Below are 12,485 nucleotides of genomic sequence, written 5' to 3' on the forward strand. Positions count from 1 at the left end.
AAATAAGTATGTGTAACCCAAATAAAATTGGGCCTCATGCATTCACATGAAGCACTGTCTTAGCACAGTGACATAGCAGAAAGAAACACAAACTGATTCTTAGAAAGCTGTGAACCATGTAGCTGCTTATGAATAGAGAGGCGTGGCTTACCTCACCTATTATGCATCTTACAGTGAACCTCCTAAAAAAGTCAGTTAGAAATGTTTCCCTCTGGAGTCTCACCTTTCATGGCAACTGCTCAAATCTGTCTTTCTGCCTCTGAGGACCTGGGATCTCTTCCCTTCAGGTTCTTCTTCATGCCTTCTTACAGGGCTAGCCATCATTCTCTGCTTGTCTTATTTGCATTCCCATCCATTATTCCCTCCGACAAATAAACGAATCTTTCTTGGGACCTACCCTTTTCTAAGGGGGTTGGGTTGGTTTTAATATGTGACTATTCAACATTTAATAACTGTATCTGTGTCATGTAACAGGAAGCAACATTGAGGTCTTCCCTCTGCAACAACAATACATGTAAAACAAAACAAACTGGAAGGAAATACACTAGAAAGCAACAGTAATTGTTGCTGGACAATGAGGCTATAACTTGTTCCTGCCATTTTCTACTTTTCTTCTGATTCCAAATTTTCTACAATGCACATGTCTTACTTTTTTAAAAAAAGTGAGATAAAATCCACATGCTACACAACTCATTGTTCTAAAGTATACAATTCAGTGGTGTTTATGATATTCACAGGGTTATGCAACCATTTCTGCCATCTAATTCCAGAATATTTCCATTATCCCCCAAAGAAACCTTGTACCCACTAGCAGTCATTCTTTATTCTCATTCTCCCCAGCTCTGGCAACCACGAATCTACTTTCTGTCTCTACAGATTTTCCAATTCTGGACACTTCATATAAATGGAATCATGCAATATGTGGCCTATTGTGCTGCCTTCTTTCACTTAGCACGGCATTTTCAATTTTCATCCATATTGTAGCACCTTTCAGTACTCCATTACTTTTTATGGTTGAATAATATTCTGAGACATATTACTTCTATAATGAGAAAGATGTTTTAGCTTTTTAAAAAACTAATGGGTATATTAAGTATAACCCTTGATTGTCACTTCTGCTAAGAGTAGACTTATACAACCCAATAATAATACATAATTTTTGATAAGACATAAATTGTTTTTTCAAAACTGTATGTATATATAAAGCATAGAGAGCAGCTAAACCTGTTTCTTTCTCTGACTCAAGCTCTCACATAAAAAAAACCCCACAGGAATCAAAATGATGTTTTTCTGAATATCAGACACAGAAATTGAACCATATAAAAAGACAGCTGTGGATATTCAGGACAAACACATACAATTCTATCTCAAACAGAAGAGGAAAATTTCTTGGCTTTGAAATCTTGAGCATTCAAAAGGAATAGTTATGGTAACTGAAATGAACAATTTTAAAAAACTGGAAACAGGGCACATGAAATATTCTGTGGCAATCAATTGTAGTTAAAGATATTCTAAGCTTAGATCAATATAGCATAATTCAGCTTTACATTCATTGAGAAGAAAGTAGTTCCAGATTTGTTGGTATGCATGCCATGTATGTATTTGTGTACCTGGAAATCACAAACACATAAATATTGATGTACACTCAGTGCCCAAATTTAACGTTGTAATCTTTACTTGGAAAGGCAGATTTCTACACATTTTCAGTGACAAGGGAGACACCTTGATGGAAGCTAACAGTAGCTAGCTCATATAAAGTAATGATTCAGGCGAACATAGAATTCTGTAAATGAAGGACTTACCCTGGACATAAAATGTGAGGTGTTTCAAACACACTGAGGGTGGAGTGGGGTGGTGACCAGAAGTAGGGGACTGGTGATGTACTGGTTCTTGATCTAGGTGCCAGTTACATAGGTATGTTCAGTTTGCAAAAAGTCATCAAGCTGTACATTTGCGATCTGCATACATTTCTCTGTGTGTTATACTTCAATACTTTCTTAAAGTAAAAAAAAAAAGACAGAAAGAAACAAACTCTACACATTGATTTTGGAGGCCCTATCATCCTCATGGGGGTGGGACTTAGCTAAGGGCTGGATCGGGAAGCTTTGTTAAGAATTAATAATCAAACTATTGGTCAAGTCTTTAGAGATGGCAAAGTTGTAAGCGCTCATTTGCGAAAGCTAATATCAAGGCTGTAGACTATGGGTGTTTAAAAACCCATATTCATGAAGAAAAGTCTCCACTACCTTCTGCAGTAAGTTACTCATTGAAAGCATTCTCTAAAGATGTTACCAGGTTAGCTTCTGGAGCAGCAGCGTGACCACCTGCTGTGGTCTTCTGATACAATGACAATCAAGCAATTGTATGTAAACATTTATGAGACTATCATATGCTCGTTAGGACTAGGCTATGCTTTGATTCAGGCAAACGAAGAACCGTTTTTCAGGTTTTCACAGCAACGTTAGACCATAAACGCAAAAGTGCTGGTGGAAAATTAACCAGACTTCCTAAGATCTCTTACTTTATTTGAAGTTGCTGGCTAATAACAACAAATAGTTTCTAGCTAGTATTTTTCAGGGCATCTTCCTATACTCTCCAACTTTAGGTAGAAATTATTACATGAAAGATTGTACAATTTTAAAAAGCAGGATGAAGCACTGTTTGTAGAAGTGGAAAATGATACCAGTCTGGAGTGTGACTAGAAATTTTAGGCAAAAGACTTTAAAATGTCATAACTTTCATCCAATTTTAAGGTTTTATTCCTGGAAAAATAATAAATGTATAGAAAAAGATTTCATTTAAAGAATGTTCATTGGCTGAGCGCAGTGGCTCACGCCTGTAATCCCAGCACTTTGAGAGGCCGAGGCTGGCAGATCACAAGGTCAGGAGTTCGAGACCAGCCTGGCCAACATAGTGAAACCTCGTCTCTACTAAAAATACAAAAATTAGCTGGGTGTGGTGGCACGTGCCTGTAGTCCAAGCTAGTTGGGAGGCTGAGGATGGAGGTGGAGGTTGCAGTGAGCCGAGACCACACCATTGCACTCTAGCCTAGGTGACAGAGTGAGAATCCGTCAAAAAAAAAAAAAAAAAAAAGAATGTTCATCATCATATCACTATTTGTGGAAACAAAAATTACTTTAGAAGTCCAAACACAGGAGATGGATTAAAGAAAAACTAATATATGTCCATCAAAAATGTGTTATAGGAGTACACTCATTGTTATATTAAGATGTTCATGATAAATCTTTAAATTAAAAAAGATTTAAAAATTTACAGAATAACACCACTCATTAAAAATTATGTGCCTAAATACACACAAAAAGATCGAGATAGAGATATACTAAAATATTAATGCCAACATCTTTTATAGGATAGGATTATAATTCATTTTAATTTTTTTCATTTTTCTCATCTATATATTCCATCTCTTCCATAGTGAACATGTGTTCTTTGTGACACAAAGAAATTTTACAAAAAAGAGGGCAAAGAGGTAGGAAAACAAGGAAATAAAATATCTTCATGTGTGAGAAAACATTCTTCCTTCATTATGTAAAATTAACATCTACTCTTGACCTTCTCTGTGTACCTTAAGAACTTTATGTGAAGTGCCTTTCATATGGTAGGGAAGAGCCTTGCTGCTCCTGGAACCTTCTTTTCAATCCTAAGCAGATGTCCCACTCATCAATATATCATCTTGGAGTTCCCGGTTATTCAGCTCCCTTTACTTATATCAAAGGAACTAATACCTCAATAGTCCCAACCACAAAACCTACATAGCCCCTCAGCATAGAACAATGCAACAAGGATACACCTGTTGAATGCTAGCTGCAGGAACAAGACCACGGGAAAACATTCTCTAATCTTTCCAGATCAAGTCATGAGACTTTGAGAGATTTCAGTAGTCATGTCAGAAGAGAGTCCCTGGTCTACTTCAAATAAATAGAGTTTAAAGAATATTAGAATCTGATATAAGGGCTCATTGTTGACTTTTGTTTGATACACACAAAGGGAAACAAGTTCCTTTACTTGAAGCCTCTTTCCAGGAGCCTTAATGATCAGCTGCCAAATTTAGCCTTTGGCTCCATGTCCACTGTGTCTATTATTCTCCCATGCTTACTGAAGTGAGGCCAAATCTCATCCCTATTTAGAGAGAGCAAATGCAGATATCTTGACGAAATGGAGAGCTGGTGAACGTGTATTGTAAAGAGCCAGAAGAACACACTTTAATGAATGGAAGCACATGGGCTTCATGGCTTATGTTTTAAAAGTACATTCACATGAAAGGATCAACGGCCATGCACATGTTATATGAGACATAGAGAGCAGGGGAAGATATAGAGAAGGCAGTCGAGATTGGCTACTCATTAGACTCACTGGGGGATTTGTTTTGTTTTGCATACTGCTATCTGTACAAGAATGTTCTTGGCAGCACTATCCAAAACAGCCAACAACTGGAAACAACCCATCAACAGTAAAAATGGATAGAAAATAATAAATTGAGGACTATTTATACAATGGAATATTATACACTACTAAAAATGAATGAACTACTGCTACATACATTATGGATGAATCTCACAAACACAATATTGAAGCCAGGCGCAAAAGAATACATAGGATATGATTTCATTTATATAAAGTCCAAAAGCAGGCAAAACTAATTTATGGTATTAGAAGTCAAGATAAGGGTTACATTGATTGGGTAGTGGCTGGATAGAGGCATGAGAAGGGCTTCTGGGTGCTGGTAATGTTCTGTTTCTGTATTTAGGTGCTGGTTACGTGAGTGTGTTCAATTTAGGAAAATCTTTTGTTATATACTTATAATTTGTTTTTTTTTAAATATAAGATATGCTTCGATAAAAACATTTTTAGTTCAGATTCCTGGGCCCTAACATGGATCTACTAAAACTGTAGGCTCTAAATTCTTTGAGGTATTTCAGTGTAAAGCAAGGTTGGGAATCACTACACCAGATGATCTATAAGATCTGTCCAGAAGCCAGCCTCTACTAGCCTACAAGAACTAGTTGTTAAATTTTTAGGAATTTTGCAGGCCCATTAGTGCCAGTATTAAAAATTAAATTATATAAATTTACAATTAAATAAATTATACTAAAAACAAAGATGATAAGTACTCAAAATGCATCACTTTCTAGTTATTTCTATTTACTATTAACTATATTTTGAGGCTATTCATGCCAATTTTATCTATATGGTGAAAGTACAATATAATGGTGTGACACTGCATCATCTCTTTCCAACTCTGTGCTCAGCCACATCAGTAGCTTGAAATTGGCCATGGTGGGAATATTTACACCACAGAAATCAGCAGCCACTACCAATCAGTGCTTGCTTTATTGTTCTAGATCTAAGAAAATAATTTAAAAGTGTTAATAATGGAGATTAAACTTAAAAGTGTGCTATATGTGTAGGTGTTACACTATGAATAGTACATTTGGAAAATATTCTTTCAGTATTAAAATGTATCATCCAGTTCAGCAAGGAAGTGATTCACATCATGGATGAATGAGTAGAGTTCTGACATATGTCTTTGATGTTTCACTTTTGTCTTACTGATTAACATGAAGGAAAATACCTGCCAGCATTTATATGGGAGCTGCACCCCTTAATCAACTGCAACATAGGTTGGCCTATGGATAGAAGAGTTCTGCAAAAAACAACAAAAGCATTCTGTGAGACCCAACTGGCTATATTGAATTTATAATAACAAGTATTATAGAGTTTATTATTATTTCTAAACTGTGTACTACACATTCTTTATGTCATTAAAATTGATGTCAATTTGTGTATGCACATACATGCATTTTACTTTTTTCCAGGAGAGCTGGTTGATTTACCAGGTCATCACTGCCTACATCCCTCCTATGTTTAAGATTCCATGACTCTATTATGATTTAAGAAACAAGCAAATAAAATAAGATGGTCTGGTTATGGCCTATTAAGCATGAATTTCACCATAAGATATAGTAACCACTATTCTTTAGAACCTCATGACTCAAAGTGTGGTCCACAGACCAGCAGCACTGGCATCAATGGGGAGCTTGTTGGAAACGCATAATCTCAGGCCCCATCCCAGAATTACTGAATCAGAATCTGCACTTTAACAAGATGCCCATTTTTGTTGTATGCACATGAAAGCTTGAGCACAGCTCTAAAAGCAATTAATTCCTTGTTAAAAATAAAAACTTACATATAATCAATTCGACATTAGTAGAAGGTTAAGGACAATATAGCAGCTGGTGAGTTCTCAGCACCTAGCCGCGGTTCAGCCACTTCATAGCACTGGGAAAGACATATACTTGCTACTTCTAAATTTGAAGAAAAGGACATCCATCTTGCAATATGCATTTACCAAATACTAAAAGTGATAATTGCACCACCAGGATAATATAGTCTATTCTAGGCCACTTGGATTATTACTAAAAAAGGAAGAACAGGTACAAGTATTTTAAAAAAATATCAAAGCAGTAGCTTTCCTCCACATATGTGATGAATTGGACGTGTTGGCAAGGACTCGGTTCCAAAAGTCCAAAGCAGGGCAGCAAGTGCCACGTGACAAAATGTGGCAGCTGCGGAGAGGAGTGCACAAAACACTTCCCAGTGATGTAATGTAGGCCAGGGTAGTTATCAAGTGCTGCAGGTGAAATGGGGAAATTGTGGTGTTTATGCTTTTCCTATCAATATATCAGTCAGCAACACATGACAAAAAACAGAAGCAGCATACCTCAAATACTCAATACTACAGTGAATTGAAATGAAGGTAGGAAAGTCTCATGTTTCGAAATTGAAAGCAAAAATTTTCTACTGGCAAAAATATTCTCCGGAAATATTTCTTAGTTATCTGGCTGGAAATAGTGGCTTTGAGATACAAAGTTCCATGTAGAAAACACATTAGCTACTTAGGAACAGTGTCTGGAAGAAAATGAGAGCCACAAATCTGCAAGAGAAGCTTGGTATTAGTTTGCAGCAGAAACTAAAGCAATAAAATAATTCAATGCAAGTAAACTCTGGCAATCTTAGAGTGTGAAGAAAACAAGTGTAATGGAGACTGGGCCATTGGAACCCAGAGAGACCACTCAGCCTGTTGTGTTCAAGAAAAAAAGGTTCCTATAACCATTCCTTGCAATATCAGAATTCAAATGACTCCAGTAAATTTAGAGACAAAAATGATACAACTGCCTAATATGTTAAAACACTTTCTTTCAAGATACTCTAGGAAGGCTAAGAAGAGAGCTAACCCTTATTGAGCACCTACTATGTGCTTTACATGCATGAGGATTTTATAACATCCCCATAACCCTCTGATGGGGGAGGGGATACTGTTCCCATTTTACAGTTGAGGAAACTAAGGTCATGTTTCACCTAAGTTGCATAGTTAATGAAAAGCCAGAGTTTGGTCAAAATGAAAAAGCATCAAACAGATCACTTAAGAAAGACAGCTTGGAAGGGTTCATGTAACAAAGACAACTTAGAAGGGTGTTCTGTTTTGAATAAGAGAAAAAGACTATTTTATCTCAACACCACTGAAGATAAGTGAGGTTTCTCCTAGTACCCACCATATCTTTACATGACTGGAATTCTCTTATCAGCATTTCTGGATGTACCTTGGGTTTCAGATGTATATCACACTTGCTAGTTGTATTTCAGGCTACGTTGGAAGATTTAGAAGACTTGGCACTTTTCAGGCAGTGTTATGTAATGGAACCGGGCTCTGGCTGGGACTTGGAAGCCTGGGTTCAGTTTAGACTGTGTCACTTATTAACTATGAGAGTAGTCAAGTTATGTTGCTTCTCTGGGTGCCAGTGTTTTCCACCCACATGAGGCTGGGCTAAGTATCCTTAATAAGGACATTCCTGGCTCCATGATTCAACTCTCTATGACTCAACTGTTTAAGATTGTGACAACTTCCATCAAAATACATTTAAAATGACCTAAGCAATTAGCCAATTTATCCGGGCAAAAATGTTGTGTAGTTCAAATTTAAATACGAAATTTAGAAAGTAGAAACAAACCCAGAAGAATAATTTCTATACTCCAACATCTGCAAGAGTAACCTGGAATGAAATGGTTTAAAGTGTTGTTTTTTTTGGGGGGTTTGTTTAGAGCACATATATATTCAAGTTCTTAGACAGCGTTGGGTACAAATCCAAGCTCTGTTTCTTAGTAGTTCTTTAAAATCTCTGAGTTCCATTTCTTGCTTCTGCAAAATTGGAATTGATAATGAATATTAGCTGTAATTTAGTTAACGTGTTTGGCATCTAGTAGGGGCATAAATGTTAGTTTATTGTTATCATAGCAGTCATTAGGGGTTTGGTCTACAGTTGGTTACCAATTCAAAGGAAATTTCTCCACAGAGAGACATAACCTGAGATCATAACCTCATTAACGCTGGGAACTTGCCATTAACCTGTGTCTATGCAATAAGTAAACTCAGGTGCAGAGTGGAGACATGTAATTGCTTTCTTCTAGACCTATTGGCATCGCTTTCTTTGTAAAACTTGCTAATTCTTTCTTTAGTGGATAAAGCCTGATCAGAGGCATGCTGATGTATTTGATGACAGAGCTCAAGGAAGTATCTGAAGACAGGAGTGTCCTGGGACATCTGGAAATAGTGGCAGTCATACTCACACATCCATCATTTTTGGCATCTTTTTGCCAATTTTCCAATTTCTGTCCTATGGGCACAAGAAACAAAAGGTGCCAGGAAGAGGAGGAAGTGGGTTCTATTTGTTTACAAACTAAAAATAAAAAAATTATGATGCTAACAAATAACTAATCTGTAAATATCCCATCCACTGGAGTGATTGCCTCTTGACCCTTCCCCCAAAAGCTTTCCCTTTCCTTTTCCTCTTCCCTGCTGCCCACACACTAGCCCATCTCCTACCCTTGTCTACACACACTTTTTGGAACTCATTTTTCCCTCCCTCTCCAAGTTTTGTTTTGGTGTTGTGATGTTGGTGGGAAGCCTGGTGGAGAAGAAAAGAGGAACAAAAGAACCACATTCAAATCACCTATGCTCTTTAAACCCTAAAACATGGAGCCAGAGGGAAACGTGAATGGCTTATTTTCTAAAAGGAAGACCAAGAGAAAGTTTTAAACATTTCTCTGTTTTCTTGAGCAAAAAATGGCAGAATTTCAAATGTTTCCAGCCATTTTTAAAGAGGTAAGTCACGCATACTAACTAAAGCCTTATGAAGTTCAAAAGAGAAAAGAAATGATTGCTAAATGATTATTATTAGAGATACCATGCTAATTCCTAGATCTCTTTTGTTCATAACATTATACGATTCAAAGTACAATTTTAGTGCTCTACTGATATTTTTATTATATGCCATTATCACAACTAATCATGTTGATGAGGTCTTGGCCTGTAATGGGATCTTCCCAATAATAATAGTGCTGTTATAGAATGTGACCTATTTTGTAATGATCCACTATATAACAACTTTTACAGGACAGATGTGTTATAGGACAGCTTATAATATCCCTTTAAATGCTTAAAAAATATCTTCACTAATTAAGATTTTACAGCTATTAGCTTGAGTGGGGGTTATCAGTACATTTAAAAAAGATGATATCCTAAGGTTTGCTTTAATAATTTGCTCCCCATTTCATTTTTTAGTATCCCTTTATATAAAATTAGCTAAGAAGGATTAACAACTGTTACAAATTACACTATAAAAAGAAAGAGGGGAGAAGGGAAGTAGGGGAACAGAAGAGAGAGAAGGCTGTTAATTCAGGCAAAACCTGAAAAAGTCTTGCTTAATATTTGGTTGTTATCAGGACTTTGGTTAGGATTTATCTATTATGTATCCAAATCCATCTACGTGGTGCCTTTCAGACAAACTGAGGTTCCAGGAAAAATCCAGTACTTTTAAACGTCATGCCAAATTATGCTTTCTCAAAGATGCTGTGCAGATTCAAACAGCTCACGATTTTAGGTTACCATGCTCGTGAAGCAATAACATCTTTGAGTTTGAGATACTGCAATTTAGCGGTTCTGGATGACTACATAATCTCTCCCTCTTGGGTTGAAATTCTACATTCTATCCTTTCCCAAACTCTCACTGATTAATCATCTATCCAGACAAAAAAATGTGCTTGGAAATTTTCTTCATGCATATATGGAATTGCAAAGTAATTCCACAGAGTGGAAAATGCTGAATTTCTCATAAATGTACCATTGATCCCCAATTCAGCCTTCTGGCAAGCATAATCTTGATTTATTCTCTATTGTTGCATACCTGAATGTTTAACATCTTGCCTTTTAAATCTTCCATAAAATCTTCAAGGCCAGAGACCCCACAATAAAAACTTTCTTATATCTTTGACAGTGTCATGCCAGAAAGTACACATGAATACTTACAATTTCACTAATTTACTTAAGAGAATAGAATTTATTATTTTGCAACAGCTGGGCCATTGTTATTAGATGTGCTAGCAATTACCAAGTTATCTTAGACAAGTCACTTAACCTTCTTTGTCTTCAGTTTCCCTACTGGAAAACAATTTTTCAACTAGAGTTTAGGTCTTAGAGTAAGACAAAAACTTTTTTAAAAATCCTATTTGTGCCATTTAATAGAAGTAAGAATTGAACATATTATCTAATGTCTCTAAACTTCCAATTCCTCATGCATAGTTTGGGACTCAAGACAGTGGTTTCACCTCCCAGAGATTTTTTTTTTTCTTTTTGAAGCAGAATAAGAATATTAATATAAAGAATGCAGCACATTACCTGAACCATGATTCATGCTCAATAAGTCAATTATTATTATATCAAGTTTCTTCCAGCCCCAGAGTGCTAAGATTAGGATAGAAGTAAACCCTCAATTAGCAGGCATCCAGATCCCCAGTATTCTCAACCATGGGCACTATTCTGATGCCTAAAGTGAAAAATAAAGAGTCGTATGAAGGACAAACTTGTTTGAGGCCCATATTTGTACCATTGTACTCCCAGAGTAAGCAATAATTTTAATAATCATTGAACTTATGACATTCATAACTGAGTCCATAAAAAAGTCAAAGACAAAATTTTTAAAAGACAAATGATTAAGAAGCCTGTTCTGAAATGCATGCTCAAAATTAGACACAGGATGTTACCAATCTATAGTCATGGGTTTGCACAAAGACACTGACCTGGCTTGCTGGAAGTGAAGAACAGAACACTCTGCTCACAGCTGGACTTACCTACATAAAAGAGAGAAATACTTTATAAATTCTACTGCCTGCCAGGAGTACATGGGGAGCCACTAAAATTTTCAACACACGTTGTTTTCTTCCCCCCCGAGAAAGGGAAGAATCTGCTTTACTTCTGCTAAGTGCCAGTGTTAATGTGGCATTTCTTTGGGTCAAATACATCCTGAAATAGCTAGGTTAACATTTTGCAGGATTTGTGAAAATATATTTTTGAGCTCTTGGGACGATACTAAAAAAACAAAACAAAACAAAACCCTAAAAACATTTGGCCACAAACCGATAGATAACAATGAAAATCTTACAGGCATTTTACAATACAGAAGTCATAGATGTGGTCATCCTATTCAAAATAGCATTTTTAGACAATATAATCATAATCAAAAGATCAAACAATTTTGGTTTTTCCTGTTGTATTTGTATAGCTTATAATTTGTATTATTGAGCCAATAACATCAAACTGTTACATGTGTTTCTATTTCCACCTGTGTGATCATACAGCATGCGTTATGCACTTAAAAAATTTTACACTGCCTTCAAACTCTGGGAAAACAATAATGGGCAAAATTAGTATATTGACTATGATATTCTTGCTTCCTAATGATTTTCCAAAGCCTTCTGCACTAGGATCAACTGGTTAAACCTTTTTCCCATTAATATGTCCAAATACGATTCAGGAATCTCAGAGGAAACCGTGTTTAATAAAATAATTTACTGCCCACTCCACCTGTGGAGCAGAATGCAGACATTATTTATACCGAAAAGAGCTTGTGTTTATTTTCTAGCAACCAGTGACTCTCTTAGGCATCCACAAGGTTACTGGAAATGAAACGTAATTCCAAATTTCTAAATAGGGTTTGTAAACAAACTTACCAGAGTATGTTTAAAAAGGTCTAAGGCTTGCTAAGACCAAACAAACACAGCCTCTTGACTATTTACCACTATCTGCTGCTCGTCAGAGGACTTATACAAAGATGAAACCACTGATAACGGTATTTTTTTTTTTTTCGGTTTAGAGTATGTTAGTGTAGAACGTACACCACAGCAGCGGTTGGGGGTGGGGGAGCCCCAAACCAGTGAAATCTCAAGCTGAGCGTCTGGCTGGAGTTCAACAAGGCTCAGTGAACAGCACAGGATGGGGAAGTTCAAAGTCAGGGCGACTCTTCTGGTCTTAACTTCCTAGATTTTCCTAGATCTGGGTGCCTCTGTGTATATATTAACCTTCATGCATTTTTGCCCCCAGCAATTGTGTACAGTCAGCTCCAAAGGCACAG

At 36.5% G+C, this 12,485-nt stretch overlaps 1 protein-coding gene across 11 annotated transcripts in view; it reads right to left on the reverse strand.

Annotated features, from left to right (window-relative positions):
• Positions 1–12,485, reverse strand: part of RHOBTB1 (Rho related BTB domain containing 1) — a 114,804-nt gene that overhangs the window by 59,196 nt on the left and 43,123 nt on the right. For 5 of the 11 annotated variants that reach the window (XM_058436270.1, XM_058436277.1, XM_058436274.1 and 2 more), the window contains exons 2-3: positions 11,155–11,205; positions 5,594–5,665 (exon numbers count right to left, since the gene is read on the reverse strand). The exons of 1 other annotated variant lie outside the window; for it this stretch is intronic. The gene's annotated coding sequence lies outside the window, so the exon portion shown is untranslated. Of the gene's footprint in view, positions 1–5,593; positions 5,666–6,742; positions 6,956–11,154; positions 11,206–12,084; positions 12,180–12,485 lie in introns of those variants that run through there. 5 more of the 11 variants (XM_032138029.2, XM_032138023.2, XM_058436272.1 and 2 more) reach the window with 4 other exon arrangements.

This window comes from Hylobates moloch, unplaced genomic scaffold, assembly GCF_009828535.3.
Source record: "Hylobates moloch isolate HMO894 unplaced genomic scaffold, HMol_V3 SCAFFOLD_3, whole genome shotgun sequence".
NCBI lineage: Eukaryota > Metazoa > Chordata > Mammalia > Primates > Hylobatidae > Hylobates > Hylobates moloch.